The sequence below is a fragment of the Ischnura elegans genome (assembly GCF_921293095.1).
Source record: "Ischnura elegans chromosome 13 unlocalized genomic scaffold, ioIscEleg1.1 SUPER_13_unloc_4, whole genome shotgun sequence".
NCBI classification, from domain to species: domain Eukaryota; kingdom Metazoa; phylum Arthropoda; class Insecta; order Odonata; family Coenagrionidae; genus Ischnura; species Ischnura elegans.
Genome location: NW_025791660.1, coordinates 7,468,279 through 7,482,862, shown reverse-complemented (window position 1 = coordinate 7,482,862; position 14,584 = coordinate 7,468,279).

The window sequence follows — 14,584 nt, the reverse complement described above, 5'->3', positions numbered from 1 at the left end:
AAATTTTGAGCTTCCTTAACTTTTATCGTAATGAGCAATAATCAAGCCAAATGAATTTATTTTATTTTAACTGATTTTAAATATATACAAGACAAACACATCCTATGATATAAAAATGTTACAATTGTGATTCTGCAATGTTAGGCAAAGCTGCCGGCCAGGTAACGGGAGGGGGGGGGTTTGCTATAGGACTACTAAGGATGGTTGGTGAGAGATATATGGAAAGAGGAAAAGGAATATGTCTGTGTTTTATAGACTTGGAAAAGGCTTTCGATAGGGTAATTTGGAAGAAACTGAAGGAAATTATGAAGATGAAGAAAGTAGACGAGAAGGAAAGACGACTGATAAGTGAATAGGGTGATTTCCTATTATTTATCTATTGCCTAAATCGAAAGATTATTACTCCTGGAGTACGTATTTTACGCTTTCAGAATTTCGAATGACGACATATATTTTTCGCAATTAAACGAAAAGTGTAAAATTTTCAAGCGCGCAAAAACGCGACGGCTAAGTATGAACGATGGGGAAAGTCCGTGTGACGTATTTCTAGTTCCAGCTGTCGCCGCGTGAGGTAACCTTGGGGCGAGGCTTTGAGCGCTGACACGACGCAGGATGCTGGCAGGTTGCAGAGTACCCTGCTAGCTGGTAGCGCTTGGCTTAAATAAGGATTATTATTCCCCTATCAAACGAAGGAAACTTTCCTACCTTAGGCAGTTTCAATAGGTGATTATTAAGAGATGTTTCCCTGAGCTCTGTGCCTCATGCACGCATTGGTAATCTCAGACGATATAAAACTCCCATCTACTCGTATGGAAACTAGGTCCCTGTGACGTCTCGTGGAGTGGCATCGCATGGGCGCCAATCTGGCCTTTTTCAAATGAGGGTAAAATTTGACCCCTGCCATTCATCTAAACCGGTATTTCAAAAACCAAATAATTGGTACCTATGTTATGAATACACTAATGGTGGGTAAGGAATAGCAATCAATGCCTTTATATCGTTTTCTTTTGATGAAGGTAACTACTCTATTGTCTGATCAAGTCATGATTATCCATGATGACAGTTTCTTTGTGGAGGTTCGTTGGTTTGCAGTGCAGAATTGTATTTTGTCATAGTGCGAGGCAGACGTCACAGGTATCCACAGTGACGGCTCGTGAGTCAAATGCTGGGAGGGGCACACTCCACGGGCGGTTAACATTTTTGAATATTTTAGTGAGGTTTTCAGGTAATCTAGAGTCTACTAGTACACAAAACAATCACTAACACCAAAACACTAACAATCACTAACTATATTAAATCAACTACAACTAAGGCCTATTCACATTAAAACAATTTACACATAATAAGTCAACTGGTCACCAAAACAATGTATTCTGCAACACACCAAGATTATACGGCCGCCGGGCGTCGCGGCGATGTCAGCTCACTAGATACGTCGCTCTGCGCATGCTCGGACGGCGTCCCAAGACTCCCACAAGGCACAAGCTTAGACGCTTTCTAGCACCAGCATCCCCCAACACTACCACTAAATCATATAACTGCATGTTAATATGGATTTGGTCGTTCTGGTCAGAGCCCCACGGCTACAAATACGAACTTTTACCACGATTTTTGCGTGTTTTTATCCTACATTTTCGATGTATGCGATTGATAAAACACTTTGGTTAAATTAGATGTATGATTACATTTGAATGCGTATTTATTTTTTTGCCTTTTTCAAATCTTTCATTACACTAAGTTACCGTAGGGATAACAGCGTAATCTCCCCTCAGAGTTCACATTTACGGGAAGGGTTGCGACCTCGATGTTGGATTAAGATAATAATTAGGTGCAGTAGCTTAATTAATAGGTCTTTTCCACCTTTAAATTCTTACATGATCTGAGTTCAGACCGGTTTTAAGCCAGGTCGGTTTCTATTCCCAATTTAATATCAGTTATTAGTACGAAAGGACCATAATTGAAAAATATTTTTCATGTTTTCAATTTTATTACTATTTTGGCAGAAAAGTCCTATAGATTTAGAATTCATCTGTGAAGGTTAATTTCCTACGAATAGTACTTGTATTTAAATGATATTATTTTAACATTTTAAGGAGGAAGGGTAATTCCTATAGATATAGGGTGTTTCATTAATGTGAAAATAGTTCTATTTCATATACCTAAAAATAAAACATATTAATTGTCTGATGTCAGAGGTTAGTTTAAATTGAAAATATTTTTGGAGACTAATGATGAACATAATTATTTAAATTTCTTTTTATTAAAGCTTATTTTTCTGAGAAAAAAGATATTTGTATGTATGGTAACTCTAAAAAATTGAATGACCCCTATTTTTTAGGTTTTCATGCTCTTTTCGTGATGGGGAGGGAGATTTCGAAAATACTAACTTTTATTTCCGTTTAGTAATTTTTCATCCTATTTTTATTAATATTTAATTTAATTCTTTTAATTAAAGCTTATTTTTCTGAGAAAAAAGATATTTGTGATGTATTAGCATGACACGATGAAAAGCTTACTTAACTTACAGCCTTTTAAATAAGCCTATCCCTCTTGTAACCTCCCACTGCAACCTAGGTGTGACCTTTGATGACAAATTAAAATTTTAGGATCACATTTCGATGATAGTGAAAAAAGCAATGACCTTTGTTGGTATGCTATATCGACTAACAGACCTTCACGACCCTACCGCTTTAAGAACAGTTTTTTTCGGATGCATTCGCCCTATACTAGAATACTGCTCAGCAGTTTGGTAGGCCTGCCCCACTACTATAAACATGTTCAACCGTCCCGTAAACTTCTTTCTTGCTGTTGCCCGCCATCGAATCCCTACACTCAGATATTACGCCCGTGACGCTATCCTTTCCTCCCTCAGGATATCTAGCAGAACAAGCCGCCGTGTCTTATCTGACGTCATTTTTCTGCGTAGAATCTTTAGCGGTTCTTTACGGACAAACGAAATTCTCCCTCTCTTCCGTTTTCATATTCCTCCTCGCCCCTCACGAAACTACCCTCTGCTTCACATTCCGCGATTCCGTCTCTCCATCTCTCAACGATCTCTGTTCTACCGAATCCCCTCCTTGTTTTAACTCCATAGCTTCAAAAATCCTTTCCCTTGACCTATTTTCCTCTGCCACTAGTTACAAAGCCACCTTAAAGTGACATATGAATAATTCACCGCTGTGTAATAAATAGTGCCCCTTCTTATGTTTAAAAATTTTGTTTTCTGTTAGTTTTTACTTTCTGTGCTATTGTTTGTTATCTTTGAGGTATTATTTATTTAATGAACAGCCAATGTAAAAGCCTTTGTGTCGTTTTTGGTGATGAAATAAACAAATGAATGCTTCCCTAAAATACATCGCTAAAGTTTGAGTTCGACGCAGAATATCGGAATGAAGAATAACAGTTTAGATATTGTCCTTACTCTGTAGCTTGGCTTTGCGTAACGTTTCGGGCATAAAAAACACATAAAAACTGACAGAAGACAGCCTGATCACAAGACGTAAGACGATATAGTGGCAATCCACAATTAATTCCAGTTCTCTCTCCATTGTAGTGGCTCTCCTTCACTAAACTATACCAAATGATAGGCAGGAACAAGCATACCACCATTAATTCCATGTCGCCCAACACCTCCTGTTATACAATTTCTTGCAATTGACACATGATTCTCATCAGTGGGGTTTAATACCACCCGCTTTAATAAAATACCCACTATAATACCCAGCAGAGAGTTATTTCGTAAGGGTCCACGCGACCACGCGTAATATGACCACGCGATTTCATTCATATGTTCTCCAATGTTAGCCAACCCCTCTCGCAGATATCATTTTTACACCCAATTTAACGAGCAAACTTCAATTCATTGCGCATTGCGTATATGCCTGTGGCCACAGGGCGTCCGGAACGATTTTCTTTTTTTTATGAACGGCCACGTATAAAGTCATTTATCTAATTACAAATTGTTGCAAACACAAAAGCAGATGTGACATGAACTTCGTGCAGCTTAGCTTTGCTTAATTTCGGAGATAAATCTTTCGAAAACAAGTATTTGATTTACCGCACGAAACTCACTTTCATCGATTCCTCTAAACAAATGAAAGTTGTCCACTACAATCGGCAACAACAATGGAACTGTGACATGGATTATACTGAAACTGTATTAGCTGACTAGTCAAGAGCAATGCTTACCGGGAAAAGTAATTTCTGATATTAGAAGTGCCATCTCTCGGAAATTATAAGGAATTATCGAACGACCCTCGCATTTGTAATCCATTACTCATTTTTTAGTTGCAAGATTTCGGTTCGTAACTAAGTGATTTAACTTTTAATGACAAAAATCGCAAGCATATTACAGTAAAACCTCTATGTAGTGAACCTTTTTACATTGAATTTGAATTAAAAGATATCACATCGTTTTCTCTCTTGAATCATGGCAAGAATCACGTGATAGCGCTCGCTTTCTGTTATCATTAAATTATTAATATATGTTCACATAATGGATTCATTTTTGTTTAAACTCACAAATAAAATTGTTAAGAAGCCAGTAGTGCCTTTAATTTCCGAGGGATATGAAAAATGGTGCCTATCAATGAAACCTCTATATAGTGAACCTCCAAACATCATATTGCCCAAATTTTGGTCCCCTCCATTACGATTTAAAGGGGTTTTACTGTATGTAGATGTGATAAATTGGTAAACAAACCAACATCATAAAACAACATAATAATTTTATATCCGCATTATTGACACGATATCCCCGTTCAGTTGAACGAATCATGCTAATCTGTAAAATCTAGTTTAAATAAACAGCAGAAAACGCCTCGGGTTAAATACTTCTCATACTTCGAAATTACGATACTCCCTTCGTGTCCATAAAATATTTAATAATTCATGTAATGTGCGTAACGAAAGTAATTAATTAAATGGCGATGCACATTCTTTCAGATTTCATTTCTTTCCAACAAATTTTTGCTCAATTTTTCGGATGAAATACAAGTATTGTACGGACGCCCGAAGGTTCAAAATGGAAAACTGAGGGTTTACGATTCTCTATCTTTTAATTTTCGCCTAAATTCGAGGAATTAGTCCTTGAAATGGATGAGGAGGATTAAACCATGATGCGTCGCAAGTGAAACTAATAATAGTTATAGTAAAACCGAAATAAGGGAAAGGTAAATGTGAATTGTGAGTTGAAGTGCTCCAAAAAGCCATAGCGAATTCTTCTTGTCCATTATACACAATTCGTCCTTGAACCAAACCACCTTGACCCACTTCCTGTTTCTTAAACGATCGCTGAAAATTTCCATCTTGATTTCAAAGAACGAGCAGAGTTTTCATCTCGGGAAGTGACCGTATCATAGCAACTCATTCGAAAAGTATCATTTCTTCAGCTCAACGGAATAATTAGCGAAAATAAAACAACTTTTAGTAGATGGAAATAAGTTGGAGATTTCGAAATTAACTCCGGAAGATGGCGAGAGACAATTTCTCACGCTATATTATTTAACTGTCATGTATGCACTTCAATTCATTCAATTTTATAAGTACAGTAAATTCCGGTTAATTGGGACATATCGGGACTTGTGCACATTGCCCCAATTAAGCGGCTTCCCCAATTAGGCGAACTATCCTGTATATGGGCATAAACAAACGTTGATAGAAAGAAGACTATAGAATGTTTATAATGCAATATAAGTTTATTAAACTATTAATTAGATTAAAAAATCAGCGAGTTTAGTTAATTTATCATCATTTTTAAGAATTATAACAATTTAGTTAAAAATATTTTTAACAGCCTCGGGCGACGCCGAATGAATGTCTTTTACTAAGTCCTATCAAAGAAAAGTTCTATCATCTTGCGAATATTATAACAACATGAGCTTTCAAAATAGGGCAAGAACAGGAACATTTGTGAAAAATAAGAGTAGATCAAAGGAGGAAAATATAAAAAAATAATATTCTGAAAACAAAAAATTTCAATTTCGTCGCGAGTATAGAGTCTGTGTCGCCGACTCATGGCCCAATAAAGCGGCATGGTGTACCAAATAAGCGGAGGATACTCTGGGATATCCCTCATTTGGGTTCTGTTGTTCAAGAGCTGCCCCAATTAAGCGGCTGCCCCTAGTTACCGGTGGACCAATTAAACGGAATATAATGTATGATCTTAATTTTAATTTGAAAGTGTTATTAAGCATACAGGGACTAGCCACGGTGATAACTTTACGGGAGACACAGGGATCCGGGTTCGAATCCCGGTCAAGGCGAATGATTTTTTTCTCTGTGGATTTTTCGCACAATGAAAGTGTTCTTTACATTGTGTACTAAGGCTATGTAATGCACAAACCAAACGAATGAAATGATAGCCGCCTTTAAAATCTTATTTATTTTATAAGGGTCTCCCGGGGAGGGGGGGTGTGTGAGCGTTTCTGATTAAGGTTAGGATGAGTGCTGATGGTCTGAGAGTTTCCTTCGTTTGATAGGGTATTAATAATCCTTATTTAAGCCAAGCGCTACCTGCTAGCAGGGTACTCTGCTACCTGCTAGCAGCCTGCAACATTGCAGCGCTCAAAGCTTCGCACCAAGGTCACCTCACTCGACGACAGCGGGAACCAGAAATGCGTCACACGAGCTAATACCAGCATTCATACTTAGCAGTCGCGTTTTTGCGCGCTTGAAAATTTTTCTCTTGTCATTTAATCGCGAAATATAGACATTGTCATTTAAAAATTTAAAAGCGTGAAATACGTACTCCAGGAATAATAATCTTCCGACTCAGGTAAATAAAAATATTAGTTAGTCACCCTTATATATGCAATGAGCCATGCACACACTGGTATTTGAAAATTGAAAGATAAGGTTTTATGTCATTCTGATGCTCTGTTTTCCGCTGAACTTCGTAGAAATTGTCCTTCAAATGGTGGAGGAAGCAGAGGCCGTGATGCATCGCATATGAACCGCTAGTGAGACCGTAATAAGGCCTGAAGATAACAGAAAAGGGTGGTCAAAAATCACTACAAAGTCAACTGTCCAAAAGGTTATGCAATGTCGGAGTTTAGCATTTCAACAAACAATTAATCGCTTGAGAATTCAGTAGTCACGCGACATCCCCCACACCTCACAACACTTCACAGTTTAGCTCTACAATGACTTTACACGGACTAAGTAAAATATAGCTTATGCATTTACAGTTAATAACTAACTGCATTTGTCAATACTAACTATAGCTAGTATTATCAACTAGTAGCTAATGCTAGTTATATATGCAAGCTTCTCTTGGCATGTTATAACTCATGCATGAATCTCTCACTGCGGTAATATTTCGTTTCTCTATTACTAACTAGAATGTTTATTTGAATGGTGTAATGGTCGTGACATGAACCCTTTAACCTTTCTTTCAAAGCATGTTGATTAACCCAATCCACAAACTGTACAACATGGAATCATTACTTTAATAACTTTCGTCGTTTAAATGCATTCGCCATTTACATCCTATTTGAGCAATGTGCATATAAGATATGTTCATTTTTTAAAAATGCCTCTTTTAAAAATTGGAAAACGTGTAATTACTTCAGACTCGATCTCTCCCAGAACTCAACCACATCTACTCATAGCGTAGACACAATCAGCTACGGAACTAAGTATTACTGAGACATAAACAGCAAGACGTAATGTGAATCTAACGATAGGAAAAAAACTTCGCCACGGAGTCCGAAAGAAAACACTCCGACGGCCCAAATGCCTGCAGGGACGTGAGTTTCTTCAGTGCATTCCATCCACTAATCTTAATTCTGATTGGGCTTATGCTCCTGGAGTTTGACTCCTGCTTCGGTAGCTCTGTCGCGTCCGTCCTCATCGGCTCTGGGTGCCGCGAAGACTAAGGATATAAGTTGCTTCATGTGCCAACCTACCACATATTCACCGACCCGGCTACATCAGTTAAGTGGTAGTCATCGCGGTCTACATATTATTGAAAACGATAGAACACTCGGATAATACGAAAAAGAACGTGATGGAGAAGAATAACTGTATGGAATATTTTTCCAAATCCTTCTTGAAATGAGATTTTGTTTCGAATGACGATATCCGCGGAAAACAAAATGAATTTACGCCATTCAAAATTTTATAACGACAGCAGTGATTAATTTTCGTTAGATTGGATAAGAAGAATATGGTACTGCCATCATATGCTTCGGAAATTTTTTTTCGGTGAGATTCGAATCCCCGATTTGAAATTGCTGCCGAGAAAAATAATCTTCTTTGGCACTAAGCCAACTAACTCATTGCTCTCAATATAGTTTCATTTCGAGCTTTCCTAAGTCATTCAATAGAACTAACCAGTCTTCTAGTGTCACTAAATCAAAATGAATTTTAACACGCATTGCCAATATTTGCAGTGATGGTTTAGCGATCATTAAATGCCTCCATCGAAAAAGAAAAACGGCATTTAATGGAAACTTTCCAGATGAACGGCTTCCGGCGAGAAAACATCTTGAAGATTTTCCACAAAATGGAACGTAAGCAGTCGCGGATGGCCCCAAAAAGGACCAATGAAGAGAGCCCTACTACAGAAAAGGCGAGGGCACACGCTATCCTACCTTACGTCGCCGGTACCACGGAAAAGATCGCGAGAGCCCTCCAGAAACACAGCATCATGACCAGATTCAAATGCGTCACCAAGATGTCGAATATCCTCGTCAACACGAAAGACCACCACCCTAATGACATCTGTGGAGGAGTATATCAAATTAAATGCAGCTGCGGTGAGTCCTACATCGGCCAAACATCACGAGCACTGAAATGCCGAGTCCAAGAGCACAAAAGGGCAGTAAAAAAATAGACATTTCACCCAGTCAGCGGTGGCGGAACACCAATGGAGTGGACCGACACACAATATTGATTTTGACAACGCCTCTCTTCTGAACAAAGAAGGCCGCTACTACCCGAGAATAATCAGGGAGGCAATTGAAATCGCCAAAACGACAAAGAACTTCAACCGTGAAGACGGCTACAATCTCGCCAGCGCGTGGAAAAGGGTCTTCAAAGATCCTGACCAATCAGGGCACACCTCGAGAAAAAAGGCGGCAAACGGGGTGTATATAAGGTGAACAAATTTCTGCATCAACACTTCAGTGGACCTGAGGAAGCCAACTGGAACGTTGGCGAAATATCGTCCTTCAAAATGGATAAACGCGGAAGAATACCCGGAAAAACCAGCAGAATTCAATTCATGTAGCATTAAATATTGCTCATATCACGTATGAATTTCTCTTTTAAGATGTAGTTATGATGAAGATATGGCGAAAGATGGGAATGTGGTTCAAATTTCTCTCTCACTGGTAACATTGACAATAAATAAACTCAATTTCCAAACTGCGGCGAAAGTGGCGCCGCTTTATTCTTTGCAGTACTTTTGAATCCAACTGTGCAAGGACTGTGTTCTTGTGGGTGTGAAAATTCCCCAAACATAATATCAACTATTCCTCTGAGGTCAAAGGAAGTAAATCCTCAGGCAAGAAAGTGTTTCATCTAAAGAAAAGTCTCGCAGTAAATTTCAGGGTTTTGTGATACTTTGGTGGGCCTCCAAAAGACCCCAAGTACACGAGACCCGAGCCAGGTGACCAAATCAGTATGGAATTAGCAGCATTAGCAATAGCATTTGCATTAGCAATAGTAACGTGAAAAATAATCTGCCTCACCACTAAGCCAACTCACTCGTTGCTTTCAATAGTGTTTCATTACGAACTTTCCCAAGTCTCTAAGTGCCGTGAAGGATGCAGGTTGCTTCATGTGCCAGCCTTCCAATTTTTTAACCGACCCGACCCCATCAGTTAAGTGGGTCTCGTGGGTGTCTACATATTACTGAAAACAATAGAGCACTCGAATAATACGAAAAAGAACATGATGGACAAGAATAACTGTCTCGAAAATTTCCCAAATTCTTCTTGAAATGAGATTTTGTTTCGAATGACGATATCCGTGGAATACAAAATGAATTTTCGTCATGAAAAATTTTATAACGAGAGTAGCAGGGCCGTTCTAAGGTCATGGCAGGCACTTTCAAAGTCGTAGGCCCTCCCCGACTTAAATTTTAATATTTTTCAAAAATGCACCCACACGTCTTTGCGATTTGAAATCTAAATGAACTTTCCGCATTGTTAATTATTCTATGCAGACTCTATGCAGTGATGATGTAGTGATTCCGGTGTTACATCATGCGCTTCGCATTCGTTGTTTATCGTTAATCGTGTGCTTCCTTTTTCTTAAAAAAATTTAAAGTAAGTTTCCTTTTCTAAACTCAAATTGATAAAAGCGTATCTTCGGTCAACGAAGGGACAATATACGACTATCCTCCCTGGCATTACTCTCAATTGAAAAGGATTTGATGCGGGAAATGACATTTGAGGACGTCATATGTGAGTTTGCTAAGACAGAGAGCCGAAAAGTTAACACACTGTAATTTACAGATCTACAGCACTGCAGCTTGACTTGCTCAGGCGCTCATCTCACACGGTTATATATAGTTACTTTAATGCATACATTATTAAATTTAACTGGCATACTGAACTTGTTTTCACATTATGTTCTGGCTTTCGTAGGCCCTTTGGGCACAGTGCCTACTGTGCCTAATTGATTAAGCGGACCTGAACAGAAGTGGTCAATATTCGTTAAGGAGGGTAAGAAAAATATGTTCCTGACATCTTATGTCTCAGAAAAAAATTCAGCACAGAGGTTCGAATCATCCGACTTCATATTGCTATATCCTCTACTTAACCGCCAAGCCAACATACTCACTGATTTATATAGTGTCTCATTACGAGCTTTCCTAAGTCATGCATGGGAAGGAACCAGTTCTCTCTTGTTTATGAAGAAAACTGACTTTTAACATACAGTGTCATCATTTGCGGTTATGTTGCGGCTGATATTTGATACATACGAGGGGCATATGGAAAAATAGCGTTCAAATAGCGTTTTACGTTCGATGCGATATCTACTCACGGGGAGAATTTCAAATTTCGCGTATCATTTTCCATTTAGAATTTCTACCAAACTCCACACGATGAAGGAGTACAACAAGGCCGTAGCCAGGGGAATATCAAGGGGGATTGATCCCCCTCGAAATGAAAAAAATTAAATAGATACTTTATGCTTGCTTGGTTCTCACACGACGATATTATAATAGCGGCGCAGTGACATCTAGTAGTCCAATGCGACTTAAATCAATAGTTATCTAAGAGAATTTGTAGGTACAGTACGTGTAGTTGTATAGTCCAGGAAATGAAGCATTTTGGCTTGCAATTTTTTCAAACTGGATCGATTTTCTTGAAATTTTCACAATAAGTAGGGAATATACCAAGAATCAAAATCTATATCATGCCGACGGGCGCTTTTACCCTGGGGGTGGTTTCCACCCCATCTCGGGGGTGGAAAATTTTAAATATATTTTGAAATCGATAGAAAAATAAACTAATAATAAAATATTCTCTACATTTTCTGCGTAAAATTAATATTTTTAGAGTTATTTGCGATTGAAAGTAACAGTTTTTTGACAAAAAAATCAACGATTTTAATCGGTTATAGGCAAATAACTTGAAAAGTATTAATTTAATCAGGAAATTGACAGTTACAAAACAGTGGCTTGTAAAAAATTAAATAAAAATCTTACTTTACATTTTCTTTATGACCAATTCGGACCGAGCTACAACTTGTTGATGATTATCTATTGTTTGTCATACGCTAAATTTGAAAGATTCAGTACCAAATAACGGGAAAAATGTATTTTTCGAGGAAAAGTTATGCAATCTGTTTAAAAGTATTTTTTTTTAATTTTTTAAAATGACAAAAAAAATTTTATCATGAAATTTGAGCGAGTTATGATTAAAAATAAGATCAGTCCTTCCTTTTTTCAACGAAAAAATATGTGAAAACAACTCCTTATTACCACACTAGTCAAAATTGATCAATGCCCTTCAGAATTTCTCTTTATTTAAGTAGTTAGTAGTACTTTATGCCCTATGGAACATTTAGTAGTCCAATGCGAATTAATTCAATAATTATCTAAGCAAATTTGTAGGTGCAGTGTGTGAAATAATAGTGCTGTGAATTAGTAGAGAGGTGAGATGCTTATGAGCCTCATGAGGGACCGCAGAATTGACATCAACACCGAGGAGTTAATTCATTTGGTCGCTGCAAAAAAAGCTAGAGGGCTCAATTCAATTTTATAATAATATTTTTATATTTTCCATTAAAGATTTATAATAAATATGTACATTCAAACGTAAACGCTATTTTATTTATATTATAAAAGTAATTTAATGTTTGCCTACTATTCCATAAACCCTCCCCGAAAATATTTTCTGGCTACGGCCTTGGAGTACAATGAACAGGCTTGAAATAAAGTCCGTAATACGAGACAAAATATCTTAGCATATAATAGGGTGGTTTCCCATTATTTTTTTTATTGCCTAAATCAAAAGATTATTACTCCTGGAATACGCATTTCACGCTTTTAGATTTTTAATGACTATATCTATATTATTCGCGATTAAATGAAAAGCGAAATTTTTCAAGGGCGCGAAAACGCGACGGCTGTGTATGAATGATGGGAAAAGCCCGTGTGACGTCGTTCTGGTTCCCGCTGCAGCAAGTGAGGTGACCTTGGAGCGAGGCTTTGAGCGCTGATATGACGCAGATGCTATAGCGGGTAGCTGAGTACCATACTATCTGGTAGCGCTTGGCTTAAACAAGGATTATTAATACATTATCAAACGAAGGCCAAACTTGACTTGACTTTCCGACCAAAGGCAGTTTTAATACGAGGTGATTATTAAGAGATGTTTCCCTGAGCTCTGTGCCTCATGCATGCATTGGTAATCTCAGATGATGTAAAACTCCTATCCTCTCGTGTAGAAACTAGGTCCTGTGACGTCACGTGGAGTGGCATCGCATGGGCGCCAATCTGGCCTTTTTCAAATGAGTATAAAATTGACCATTAACATTCGTCTAAACCGGTATTTCTAAAACCAAATTATTTGTATATATTTTAATACACTAATGGTGGGTAAGGAATCGCAATCAATAGCTTTCGTTTTCTTTGCTGAAGGAAACTGTACCCTATTACGTAGTCGATCAACCTTCCTCGCACCGCTGTCTAAAAATCGATTTTTAAACCAATAACACCGATTTACTGCAAAAGCGCGAATCAACTGTGGCTGATTAAATAAATTAATCAATCAATAGCAGTTGAGCGTGCTTTCACAATCTCCGTCATAGCCAATGTGTGCATGCCCATCGCTAATTCGTGGGTTGAACTCTCGCAGCTGTATTAACTATTATTTCGACCTGCGACCCGATCGAGTAAAAAGTGAACTGTTTTTTTACATTGCGCTTAACCATGATACCTATCAGATAAATAAATACGGAAAATTTTGATGAGTCCATCTTCTATATTATTTCTACTGTATAGATACCTTTTTCTCAACTTATACGCAACCAATCTCTACAAATGAGGTACCAAAATGCACAGAATTTATCAGAGAACATGCGACGGCATATCTTACTTCCTAAATATTGCTGTTGTTTCCTAAAATTGGTGTACAATATAATCGAAAAAAATAAATAATCGATTACGGCAAGATTGTCCTCATCCCAAGAATACAGTTAATGCCGTCGGATCCCACCATGCCTTTTAATTTGAATCGCAGATTATTTTCCGTTTAGGTTTCCTATGCGATGACTATCAACAAGGCTCAGGGTCAGACTTTGCAAAGAGCTGCCTTATTCCTGCCTGACCCTGTATTCTCTCATGGCCAACTTTATGTAGCATTCTCTAGGGTAAGATGTTTTCAAAATATATTTGTAAATATTAAGGAAAACGCTAAACAAGTATGAATAGATGATAGTGTAATTACTTCCAATGTTGTGTTTGAAGAGGTCCTCTGACCTCAATATGTGCATGGATATTCCAATTAAATTTGTGCATAAGATCCTGCCTTTATTTCTACATATTAAAATTAGAAACGCGCCTATCCCTCTGTGGACCTGCATTGAAAAGAGCGGGGTAAGCCCGCTGGGAGCAGACGCATCACGCCAGCACTGCTGATTTACCACCAGCATTGATTACAGAGGTTTACCGACAGAGTGGGGAAATGAATCCGATTCGATTTGAAAGTATGATGAATCCTATGTGTGCAAGTATATACATCAGTAGTTTCGGGGGTGCAGCTGTTTTTATAGCGAAAGCGTTGCAGTCGCCGAATGCAGCACTACGCAAACAATAACTTCCCTATCGTGTATCGCCTATCGCATGTCCTTTCCCCGCGGCGTCGCATTAACCCATTGTTGCACAAAGTTACTTTTGTCAAATATTAATTTCAAAAGTAATTATTCCGGTTAATGAGGTTCATTTTAACTTATTTCTGCAATTTTTCAAATCGATAGTTTAAATAATACAGCCCCTCCGATATGTCGGACCAGGGGCCCAGCTAGGAATTAAGGCTAGGGGGGGTTTCAGGCGTAACTACTACTGGGGGGCTTGGGGGTATTGCATACCCGCCAGGGTAAGCTGGAGGTGCGGAGGCCTTCCGCC